Source organism: Triticum dicoccoides, chromosome 7B (genome assembly GCF_002162155.2).
Source record: "Triticum dicoccoides isolate Atlit2015 ecotype Zavitan chromosome 7B, WEW_v2.0, whole genome shotgun sequence".
Taxonomy (NCBI): domain Eukaryota; kingdom Viridiplantae; phylum Streptophyta; class Magnoliopsida; order Poales; family Poaceae; genus Triticum; species Triticum dicoccoides.
Genome location: NC_041393.1, coordinates 667263346 through 667276871, shown reverse-complemented (window position 1 = coordinate 667276871; position 13526 = coordinate 667263346).

The window sequence follows — 13526 nt, the reverse complement described above, 5'->3', positions numbered from 1 at the left end:
TGAAGCCCTGCGCCAGTAACTTTATCATCACCGTGATTACGCCGTCGTGCTGACGAAACTCTCCCTCGGCCTCAACTGGATCAGGAGTACGAGGGGCATCCCCGAGCTAAACGTGTGATGATCACGGAGGTGCTGTACGTTCGGTGCTAAGATCGGTCGGATCGTGAAGACGTACTACTACATCAACTGCGTTGTTATAACGCTTCCGCTTTCAGTCTACGAGGGTACGTGGACACACTCTCCCCTCTCGTTGCTATGCATCACATAGATAGATCTTGCGTGATCGTAGGAAATTTTTTGAAATTACCGCGTTCCCCAACACAAGTCTCTTATGCTACTGTTGTTTTCTACTAGCCACCTGTGAGGAGATTTCGTCGTCCCTTGAAGAAGCTTACCGTAGGGTTGAGCAGGATGCATTGAACAGTAGGTCCTCACGGAATCAGAGCCAATCAAGTTCTGGCATGCCTACTGAGGTAGTATCTGAGGATACCATCAGAAGTGCAACCCCTGGATCTGTGAGGCAGACGAGGGTAGTTCACGCACCACCAGTCGATGACTTTGAGCCCGATGTTAAGGCTACAAAGGAGCAGACCCAACTATACGACATTGTCAAGCGATTTGGAAATGCGAGGTCGAATAGCAAGCACATGAAGGAGCTGAAAGCGTAATGTCCACACCACACAACCGCTTACATGCTTTTTTTCTTTTGGCCATGCATTGTTTATTTTTTTATTTTTTTACTAGACATGATTCTTTCATGTTATATCATTTTCATACAGCTCATGTTTGGACAGAACCAAAATCATACAATGTGACGCGACATATGTCGACCTGGGCGATATTGCTGAGTCCATGAGGCCTCATAAAATGTTGAAGAATGTAGTTGCCTGTGGAATTGACTTCATCAACAAGCATGTGCAAATTTTTCCTGACAAGATGATCATGCAGTACAGCGTGACCTGCAAAATATGGGATGGTGACTTCCACCATAAAATCCTGAGGAAGCATTTTGCCGCGCATGGTGATTTTAAGCTCACACTGAAGGAATATGTGAGTGTTTCTTCTCTTTGTACATATCTTTTCCATGCTATTTTTTTGTCAGCACTTATACTTCATATTTGGGTTACATACTCTTCATGACAGATGTTTCATGTGGCAACAACTTCCATGTAAAATTAGTGTGAAATTTTTAATTCAACTTATGTGGCAATTTTCACTATAAATATTGGGAAACTTTGTTTGCCCATGGATGGCAATTTCCTATAATTACACATGGCAAATGAACCTTTTTCCATGTGTGCACCTTGCCACTTTTTGATGGTTGCCTTTTTGATGTATCTATTACTGCATGTGGTAATATTTATACATATCGATTTTCCAACTACATCATTCTGTTTTAGATGTGAACTCTGTTTTTTATTTCCCCTTTTTTTACTTGTAGGTCATGTTCCCCATGTTCCAGGAGCTTGCACCAGAAGAACCACTACGCCATTTGCCTTGACCTGAAGAACCAACATTTTGAGGTGCTTGATTCAATCCGTTCAGGAGTTGATGAAGACATTACTACTCATGCTGAATTCTTTATCAACAACCTGAAAGAGACCTCGAACCGTCATTACGAAAACTCAAAGGTCCAGATCAACCACTGTCTAATTGAGTACGTTACGTCTGAGAAGCAAGGAAACGGGTAATTACTATCTTTTTTCATGTGTTCACCATCTTTTTTCATGTCTTCATCAATGTTTTTATTATGTTTCTGTTTGCATGTTTCACATGTTTTGCTTCATTCTAGGCATGATTGCGGGTTTTACATGTTGGAATACTTGCAAAGTGGGAAGCTCGATAGGTCCCAGTGATCACAGGTGCAATGGAACTGGTTGTTTCACACATTTTATTTTGTAATGATTGTTTCCCACATGGCAACTGCAGACTACTAACATGGCAAATGCAGTTTCTTTCACATGGCAACTGCAGGCTATTAACATGGCAAATGCAATTTATTTCATGTGACAAATGCAATTTTTTCACATGGCAAATGCCGTTCATTATACATGGCAAATGCAGTTTATTTTCACATGGCAAATGTAGTTTATTTTATGTGGCAAATGCATTGTATTTGCACATGGCAAATGCAGTGTATTTTCACATGGCAAATGCATTGCATTTTTACATGGCAACCACAGCACATGGCAACCACAACACATTCAAAGTGGCAGTTATACTTTGTTTCATAACAAGTAGCAGCTAATATTTGTTTTTGCAACTACATAGTTTTTTCATTTTTGTTTTGCATTATGTGTTGACTACATATGTCGGCTTCAAATCAGCATATATGGCAAACATATCTATTTACCTTTTTTAGCATTTTTCAATTTGGAATGTGTCGTGTCGTACATGTCAAATAGGATCGTAAGATCAATCACTTACTTGTTAAATATCTTGCTGGCGTTTATCTTGCTCATCTGCCTCTCCATCGGTAAGTATGTGACCAATTTAGGCTGCTTGAGTGCGGTGTTTGCTTCTTGTTGTAGCTTAGATCCTAGTATTTTCTGTTGCAAAGCTGAATATTGCTTGGCAGACTGCAGCAATGAGTTGCCAGGGCTCACGTACCGCTCCAAAACAGCATTGAATCATTCGCTGCATTGTGTAGTCTGCAGAAATGGAAAGAAGCACTGTATGAAGTAGGTCGGCACCTAGTACATTCGCTTCTCCCACAAGCTATTTAGTGTCTTGTTGTCTTGGGCTTGGTCTGTTCAAATCATAGCTGTCCAGCTCCGTTCAAACTCCTCCACCGTCAAGGTGTGGTCCACACACAACTTGAGTGCCTTGTGTAGCTTTGGACGGTCAGCGAAAAATGGTCCTAGCATCTCTTCAGCCTTCTTAATAATATGCCACATGTAGTGCATGTGCACTGCCAACGGAAAGACCTCCTCTATGCCTGCGCACATGCTAAAATCCTGGTCAGTTATTATGTTCATCGGAGCAAGTACATCCATGAACTCCAAGAAGGTTTCGAACAGCCAAGTGTAACCCTCGGTATCTTTGTTCAGAACGAGACCGCAACCGAACTACAAGGACTGATTGTGGTTATTTATTCCTATGAATGGAGCACAGGGCATCTTGTACATATTCGTGAGATATGTCGCGTCGAACGAAATGCAATCACAGAAATGTTTATAGGCTCTTCTTGCAGCACCATCCACCCAATACATGTTTCTGGCATGGTCCTCATCATCCAATCTTATTCTGTAGAAGAAATCATTATCTGCTTTTTCTTTCTCTTCGAAGTAGGCTATTGTGTCTTCTATGTCAGCCAACCTGCTCTCTCTATGGTACTTTACCTTTAGGTTTTTGACATCTGCTGGTATGTAGGGCATGCTACTCAGACTCCCATCTCCGCTGTGGATCAGGGACAATATTTGGACCATTCTTGATGGACCGACATTACAATCATGTAGCAACCTTATGAATTTCTTCTCGATGGGACTGAATCCTCTATGGGCGCTCAAAAATTTTACTAGGTCAAACTTCTTTACGAGCTCGTTGTTGTGTTCTTTGAAATATTCGGTGACCACCCACCATGCTCCATTTGCGTTTAGCTTCAACTGGATAGGGCATCCTATCTTGAGAATGATGCCCCTCTTTTGTTCCAGCACGACGGGCACAACACCTTTTCCTTTCTTGTTCTTTTTTGCCTTGTAGCACCTTGTCTCACCTCTACTGTACTCGTTAGTTTTTTTAATTTTCCTATGGTATTCTGGGTTCACCGCAAATCCATGGAACATCGCATATCTCCGGTAGTACTCCTTGGCATATTCAAAAGTACCAAATCTCTGCCCAAGATATGGTGGTTGAGGTATCATGATTTTTGATTGTCCATCTTCTTATTCCCCTTGCGCTTAGTCATCAGTTTCATCATTCACTTCAGTATTGGTGGTTGTTTCATCTGCTTGAGTGTTGCTTGTGCTGGTGTGCAGAGGCGTGCTTGTCATCATTGCTACAACGATTGCCATTTCTGACACTGATTCTGCATTGTTTGTGGCAGCATCAGTGACTTGCTTGTGGAATGCTATTTCAGTGTGCTCGGAGGTTCCCGTAGTAGATGTTCCTGCGCCACTGTTCATTGTAGTTGAATCTCCAGCAAAAAATCTGGTATGTGTGTAAGCAGTATTGCTTGAATGGCATGTTCATCGTAATGAAATGATAGCAGCTGCATCCGATTTGTTCATGGCAACTGCATCTGAAATATGGTACACAAGTGCAGTTGTATAATTTACATGTATAAAGTGCTGGAATGTGCAACTTTGAAATCATGGCAACTGTAACCCATCTCTGCAATTTTTCCATGCATGGCAACTGCAGTTCTCTAGCCATGGCAGCTGCAGTTTACCTAATATGGTAGGTGCAGTTGCCAGGCCATGGTAACCAATATCTTAACATCAACACTTGCATTCTAGATATGAGCCCACATGGCAAATGCAGATAATCACAGATGGCTATTACAAACAGACAGTAATTGACAAATCATGATGATCCTAGATTACTAATGGACATATTCACTTGGTGGCATTTGCCACCACCACCGTTACAAATGCACTTTCCCAATGATTTTACACAAAGCAAATGCCTGATGTTTTCTTGGTTCAGATATTACCTTTGTTAGAGTTAAACATGACTTAGTCTCCATATCTGTATGGGTACTACACGTGTATGTGTATGTCTCCGTGTTGGATTAGAATTAGACACGGAGTAGGCTAGCTTATGCTGGCTAGCTAATATATATAGGTATGTACCCATGTAACCTTTGTAACAACGAGAAAAGCAAAGCAATGAAGAACCAGGCTCGAAACGAGCATGTTGCGATACATCGATTTGGTGCCTCGTATCTGTTCCGCTGAGAGAAGCCGATCGCTAGCCCAGGTCAAAGTTCGTGTACCTGTGTGTGTGCTAGTGCTACTGATGTAGATCAAGCCAGGTGATAGCTACCTTGCTAGCTTTGTAGTGCACAACTATGGGAGGATTTGGTCTAGAGTTTCTAAAGCCAACAATTGGTATTAGAGCATCGACGATCTATGATCTATGATAAAGGACAACGATCATGAGTCAGTCCATTCCAAGGCAAACAAGTCCGGCAATGACGGTTCCAAGGTGAACAAGAACAGCGACAAGGTGAAGAAGGGCGGCAAGTCAGCAACCATTGCTGGCGGAACGGGCAGCGCCAACGTACTGGCGCATCGCAACATCCCCATCCAGCACCCGATGCTCACTGACGCCAACTACGGCATGTGTGCAATGAAGATGAATATCATTCTCCGAACCCTACGACTGTGGCAGGCCATCACAGACGATGACATCGATGAGGAGTGCAACGAAGGTGCCATGGCCGCCATAGCCCAGTCGGTGCCAGATTCCGTGCTGATGACATTGGCAGAGTTCGAGACAGCAAGAGAGGCGTGGAAGGCACTCAAACAGATGAGGATTGGAGAAGATCGCGTCACGAAGGCTCGGGCACAAGTGCTGAAGCGCCAATTTCACAAGTTGCAGATGGAGGAAACTGAATCGGTGAACAACTATGCCATTCGTTTGACTACTTTGGTGGAAGAGATCCGCGCGCTTGATGCAAAACTCGAGGAAGCCGAGATTGTGGAAAATCTTTTCAGTTCGGTGACTGATAAATTCATGTACATCATCGGCACGCTCGAGTAGCTTTACGACATCGATGACATGACCATAACGGAGGCGATCAGATGATTGCGGACATGGGAAGAGAATGCTTGTGGCTGTCGGAAAGGCAAAGGAGGAGGTGGTGACCAACTCATGTACTCGCGCGCAGATTGGGAAGCCCTAAGTAGCAAAGGAAGGCGTAACAGTGGTAAAGGCTCAGGCAATGCGAAGCGTGGTGGACAAACCAGAAAAGGCAAAGGAAAAGGCAAGCCACAAAGTCGTGGTAAGGCGGACCGATCTAAAGAGCGGAAGCCACGAAACTTGGATATGTCCGAGGCCAAGTGTTATAACTTCAACGAGATGGATCACTTTGCGAAGGATTGTCCAGAGCCTAACAAGCAGGAGATCAAGGCAAATTTGGCGAAGCAGGAAGACGAACGTCCAGGTCTTCTGATGGACGAAGTTTGTGATCTCGTCCAAACAACAGTTGTGAAACCAAACCGGAAGGTGCTACTTCATGAGAAAAAGTTAACACCATAGTTATCCGGAAACCAGAAAGTGTCGTGGTATCTAGACACAGGTTCCAGTAACCACATAACGGGGTGCAAGGAGAAGTTCCTCGAGATGGAATATGATGTTCAAGGCTCGGTCAAGTTTGGTGATGGTTCAAATGTGGAGATTTGCGAGCAAGGTTCTATCCTCTTCGAGGGTGTCATAGGAGAACATCACATACTCACCGGAGTATACTACATCCCAAGACTTTGCAACAACATCATCTTTGTCGGGAAACTTGACGAGAATGGATGCAAGGTGGATATTGAGAATGGAGTGATGACGATCTTTGACAACCTCCAAAACGTGCTAGCTCGTGTTAATCGCACATAGAACAGGCTCTATATCCTCAACCTTGATCAATCTCAACCAGAGTGTTGGCTCGCCAAGAGTGATGATGATTCGTGGTTATGGCATGCTAGATTTGGACATGTTAACTTCTACGCCTTGAAGAAGATGTCGAAGATGGAGATGGTATCTGGGATGCCATTTATCAACCATGTTGATCGAGTATGTGATGGGTGCTTGGATGGAAAACAGCACCACAAGCCGTTCCCTGCTCAGTCTACCTATCGTGCAAGTGATGCACTCGAGCTACTCCATGGTGATCTATGTGGCCCTATCACCCCAGCAACTCACGGAGGAAAGAAGTACTTCTTCATTGTGGTAGATGACTACTCGAGATACATGTGGGTCATTCTCCTACGATCTAAAGATGAGGCGTTTGAAGCGTTTAAGAAGTTGAAGGCTGCAACGAAGATGGAACACAAGCTGAAGGTTCATGCTCTACGGACAGATCACGGCGGAGAGTTTACGTCAAACGAGTTCAACGACTACTGCAATAAGATTGGCATAAAGAGGTTCCTCACAGCACCTTAAACACCATAGCAGAACAGGGTTGTTGAAAGGCGCAATCGAACCGTCGTTGACATGGCAAGGAGCTTACTCAAGAGCAAGTATCTGCCGGGGACTTTTTGGAGAGAAGTTGTCTCGGCAGCGGTCTATCTTCTCAACCGGGCTCCAATGAAGGCGGTGATCGGCAAGACTCTGTATGAAGCAATTTACGGATGGAAGCCGGATGTGTCTCATCTACGGACATTTGGGTGCATGGCGCATGTGAAGATGGCGGAGCCGCATCTCTCAAAGCTTGTCGATCGCAGCACCAAGATGGTGTTCATCGGATATGAGAGGAGTTTCGGCACCAAGGCAAACCGCTTCTATGATCCACGAACCAAGCGTCGATGGATTTCACGTGATGTAGTGTTTGAAGAAAACCAAGCGTGGAATTGGAGCGCAGCAACTGATGATGCTCCAAACTATAACATATTCACAGTTGAATTTCCAACTGATGATGATGCAGGGAAGGACGTCCAGGTGGTTGGCAAGACGCCCAACCAAGGTGACCACAATGGTAGTGATCATCATGGTGCCGACACCGACGACAACGCGATGGGTTGCAAGGTGATAGCGACAACGACGCACATGACACGGGCAGAGATCTCGGCGACGACATCAACCATGAGGCGCATAGTGACAACGACAATCAAGATGATGGTCACGGTCAAGACGTCTACGCCGACGACGAGGATGCCAATGCCCGAGACTCAACGTTCTTCCTCAAGTGCATCAACCCCAACACAATTTGTGTTGCCCCCTTCGTAAGCCACGACGGATTCTTCCGGGCCTCATCGCTACAAGACCCTCTAGAAAGTCTACAAGTACGCAAAGCCAGTTACACTTGAGTACTCTGATTTGTGTTTACTCGGAGTTGAGGAGCCACCGAACTTCATAGAGGTGAGCAAAAGTTCAAGTTGGACGCACGCCATGGATGAGGAGATGAAGGCGATCGAGAGCAATGCCACGTGGACTTTGGTAACTCGACCTCTGAACCAAAAGGCCATAGGTTTGAAGTGGGTTTACAAGTTAAAGAAGGACACGAAGGGTGCCATTGTGAAGTACAAGGCAAGACTCGTTGTCGGTGTCAAAACCGGCGGATCTTAGGTAGGGGGTCCCGAACTATGCGTCTAAGGCTAATGGTAACAAGAGGCTGGGGACACGATGTTTACCTAGGTTCGGGCCCTCTCGATGGAGGTAATACCCTACTTCCTGCTTGATTGATCTTGATGATATGAGTATTACAAGAGTTGATCTACCACGAGATCGTAGAGGCTAAACCCTAGAAGCTAGCCTATGATTATGATTGTTGTTGTCCTACAGACTAAACCCTCCGGTTTATATAGACATCAGAGGGGGCTAGGGTTACATAGAGTCGGTTACAGAGAAGAAGATCTACATATCTGAATCGTCAAGCTTGCCTTCCATGCAAAGGAGAGTCCCATCCGGACACGGGACAAAGTCTTCAATCTTGTATCTTCATAGTCCAACAGTCCGGCCAAAGTATATAGTCCGGCTGTCCGAATACCCCCTAATCCAGGACTCCCCCAGTAGCCCCTAAACCAGGCTTCAATGACGATGAGTCCGATGCGCAGATTGTCTTCAGCATTGCAAGGCGGGTTCCTCCTCCGAATACTCCATAGAAAATGTTGAACACGAGAATCGTGTCCGGCTCTGCAAAACAAATTCCACATACCACCGTAGAGAGAACAATATTCCACAAATCCAATCTGCTAACAACTTTTTGTAGCGTGACATCACGCCACGGCCCGGCCATTATCCGAACCATCCCTTCACAACCTTCCCTCGCACATATCGCGAGGCAGTTTTATTGGCACGTCTTGTCGAAGCAGAGATCGTGTCCCCTTATTGCGGGATTATCATCAATACGGGTGTGGGTAACCCAACCGTGCCATCAATCGTGGCATTTGGACAATAAGTGAATTTACCGGGCAAGTGGGGAGGCGCAGGATCCCCGCTGCCTTTATAAGGGGATAAGAACTCCCTTTTTCACCCACGCCCTCTTCTTCCTCTGCTCATCCATTCCTTTTTGCTCAAGCCCTAGTGCCCAAGCGTTCGTCTTCTCCGCCCACAAAGGCTTCCCGAAAATGTCCGGATCCGGATCAGGAGGCAAGTGGATGTCCTCTATCGTCCGGGAGAAGGATATCAAAAGGCTTCAGGGGGTCGGGTATTTGGAGAATTGGCCACCGCCTTCCGACGGCGGGACAGATCATCCCCACTCCAGAACCCCACGAGAGGGTGGTATTCCTCCCTCATTTTGTCTGCGGGCTAGGGTTTCCCCTTCACCCATTTGTTGGCGGCATCATGTATTATTACGGGATTGATTTTCATGATCTATCCCCAAATTCCTTCCTCAACATCTCGACATTCATCGTCGTGTGTGAGGCCTTTCTCCTCATCCCGCCACACTTTGGCTTATGGCTGAAGGTGTTTAACATGAAGCCCAAGTTAGTGAGCGGTGAGCACGCCGAGTGCGGAGGCGCCATGGTGAGCAGAATGCCCAACGTTACATGGCCAGCAGGTACTTTCAATGATTCCGTCAAGGAGTGGCAGCGGCAGTGGTTTTACGTCACTGAGCCGCGCGGCAAAGAATGGGCTGCCGCCACGAAGTTCAGATCCGGAGCCCCCCTGCGACTTACGTCCTGGCCCAAGAAGGGCCTGGACTGGGCTTCATCTGACGAACTATCGGCGCTCCAAACGCGCGTCCAAGATATGGAAGACAAGAACATCAAGCTCGTCGATGTAGTCCAGGTGATGTTAGTTCGCCGGATTCTCCCCTGTCAACACCGGGCTTGCAACTTATGGGAGTTTGACCCGGCCAAGAACCAGACCCTGTTAGAGCTCTTCGGCTCCTCGCACGAGGGCATCTGGAAGGTGCATTTCAAGTCCGGCAAATCGTGGTCGGACTCCGCCGAGGACCGCGGGTACCAAGTGTCCCACCCTGCAAGTTCGGTAAGTAATATGTCGACAATTCATATGTTTTATTGGCATATCATTAGGAAAATGCTTAATGTGTTTCACACAACTCTCCTAGGGCTGGGCGAGGAAGGCGGGGTGGATCTACTGTCTGGCCCCACTGCCGAAAGAACCTGCCAGCCCACTTCTTACGAAGATGCTGGTCCCAACACCTTACAAGGCATCGGAGAAGAAGGCCAAAAAGGAGGCCAATAAGACCAAGGGCAGCCTCCGTCGCCGTGGTGCTTCAGACACAAAATCCAAAGACTCCAATGTCCATTCCTCCTCCAAAGAGGACGAGGAGGAGGAGGACGACGAATCCCCGCGTGGTAGAGAAAGAAAAGGATGGCCTCCACATCCTTGGAGGCCGAGTCACCCAAGAGGGGAAAAACACCCCTTCCAGAGGAGTCCACTGCCGCCGCCAATAGCAGCCCGGGGTGGGATCCCAGGGCCCAGCCCCTGGTGAACTCGTGAGTATAAAATCTGAACACGCTTATGCATCCAGACTTGTCGTGGCATAATATTTTAATCTGGGCCATACTTTTTACAGTCTTGCAAGGTCCCGAGCTGAACAATCCTCGTTGGAGGCTTCGCTGGGTTTGGATGCTATGGAGAGTGGGACACCCCCAAAGGCCCCCTCCCCCAGTCATGCGAATGACACCGAGGTTTCATCCCAGAAGGACCCCGGCCACGGAGGAGGGGAGAAAACCGCATAGGCGATGCCAAGAGGCCAAACTTCGGGGTCCGCACACACGGGCGAGAAGACTCCTGTGGACGTCGACGGCGGGGGCCATCTTAAATCCGGCCCCCAGCTGGACACGATCCCGGAGACCAATAAGGCCCTAGAATCAGGCAAGTGGCCTCCATTGGTTGGAGGGGGTGTGTCTGTTCCACCGGCGGCCTCAGTTCAACCAGAGGCGTCCGATGCTTTATTGGCGGCGCTAAAGGGTGCCTCCATCGTTGATGAACACCGTGCCCTTATGGGTGTGGTGATTGAGAAGATTCAGTCTGCTGAGAGTGGACTGAATGAATCCTGTGTCAGCCTTATAAGAGGCTTCGAGGTATGTTTTATGAGATTTGGAAGAGTTTCATGGTATAGATAGCAGCCCCTGATACACTATTCGGTGAAAGGAAGAACCGGACAGAGGATCAATTTTATGTTCGCAGGAGACTTACTTAGTGATATCCATCTCTTTGAATAAGCAGGCGTCTATAGCAGCTGCCGCTTCTCATGCTACTAAAGTATCCGGACTGAGGCGCAGTCTGGAGCAGGCCGAAGAAGAACTTGGCCAGGTGAAGAAATAGCTGGAGTATAACCAAGGTATGCAAAACCTTGTTCATTGAGCACAAATGATTAAGTGTGCATGGTGAGAATATTTATGATGCTCTCTAGGGGCGACGGCCAAAATTGAGGCTCTTAAGAAGGCTGTGGCCGGAGCCGAGAAGAAGGCAGCCTTAGATCAGGCTCTTCGCGAAAAGCATGAGGCCCGAGCTATTGAAGCTGAGCGAGAGCTTCAAGAGGCCATGATGAAATGCGAGACCTTGGAGCAGAGTTTATCAGGGAAAGAATCCGAACTCTCCAAGGCTCGCCAAGCCGCAAGTGATGCCCGGGGGGAAGCCCAAGGTGCCCTGAAGGAAATCCAGGAAGTGAGGAAGATTGCGGCTGGTAAGGCTTTTTCTATACAAAGCGTGTATTTTGAAAGGAGGAAATCAAGTTTGATAATTCGAATTCTGATTTCTCCAGGGGTGTTTGCGGAGCTGCCACGCAGCATATCTGATGTCGCCCAATTCTACCGAGTCAAAGAAAGGAATATTGCGGATAAGCTCTTCTGGATGCAGTATCTGACGCCGAATTATCCAGTGCCTTTCTCCGATCAACTGAAGTAGCTGACCGAATTGCATAAGGCGGCCGAACTAGCCATGAAGGACGTAATTATCCGGTTGTGGCCCACTGAGCCGATTCCAAGCAGTTACTTCGGGCTCGTGAAGCGGCTTGTGAGTGCCTGCCCTCAACTTGAAGTCATCAAGCGGTCGGTCTGTATAGAGGGTGCGTGAATGGCCTTTGCCCGTGCAAAAGTGCATTGGGGGAAGATGGATGCGGAAAAGTTGATGACCTAGGGACCACTGGAGGGGAAGGAGCACCACACACCCGAAATGTATTATGAAGGTGTCTTGAAAGGAGCCCGCCTTGCACCGGAGCAATGCACCAAGGACATTATATTTCCATGAATACAGTCATGTTTGTCCGTTGTAATGTTTGAACAAGGTCATTTCTATTATTTATTGCCTGTCATTTGAAAGTTTTTCCTCTTGTGTGGCTGTTTTATATTTTAATCCTGAGAGTTGGCCAGTCGTCGGCTTCCGCCCCCATGCAGTGAGTACGGGGTGTTCGGGATAAACCTGAGCACTCTTTATCCCAGTTTTGGGTCCTTGAAGGAGGTGTTCAGCACAGCGAACCAGTCAATCAGACTATAGGGCTTTATCACTCTCACTTAGCCATAGGAATTTAAAAGTATGGTAGGCGCAGCCCCTGGTGTCCAGAAAACCGTACGAGGGGCTCTATAAGCGTTTGATCAGAAGAAAGACCGATCCTTCGCACACTGCATTGGTTATAGCATTATGCGGAAGAAATCCTTAAAGATTTGACAACCTCTCGAACAGCTGACCAGCTCTCGCCGCATCATGACAGTCAGTTTTCAGCTTTGTCTACTGAGGTGCTCGTCCGGAAGAACCGGGACACAATCGCAGTAGTTATCCTAGCACTACCTTAGCCGATATAGCGGAGCGTAAGGTACCAAAACATAGGAGCCGGGCAAACCCAACTATTGACCCAAGACATGATTCGGAGTTGATGCATATAATGCTATAAGTTCGGGGTGCCAAACTGCCGTGAAGGTGTTCAGACTTTTTTGCTGTAATGTGGGTATAATGAAGCCCCTGGCATACTAAGGCATACCGAGATAAGCAGCTTCCTTTTAACAAAAGAGTTTTAATAAGAAATAACAGCAGACTAGCATCATATAAACTCAAATGTTGTATTTGAGTAATACGTCTAAGCGTATGAGTACAGGTGATGTAATAAAAAGAAATATGACTGTGGAACCTGCTGAGACCAGGCGGGAGGAGGTTTGTATGCGAATCCGGAGTGTGGTCAGATAATCAAAGAGGGGAGTATCTGGCGATTCCCTTACGTGCTTGCATTGTTTCAACGTCATCCGTCCTGGCCTACACAAAGGTGAACCTGCGAAGAAAATGCAAGAAATGGTTTTTCACCACAGAGCGGTTGAGCCGCAGTATGTGGCTTGTCTTAAGTTTTGCCGGAGTGTTTTTAGTTAAGCTCTGGACGGGCCTGGCTATCCTGTCGCGTAGTAGTTCGGACTTCTTTGACAGAGTCTGTGAGCTTGGTCATCGACTTAGGGCTCGATTGGGAGGTGCCATTC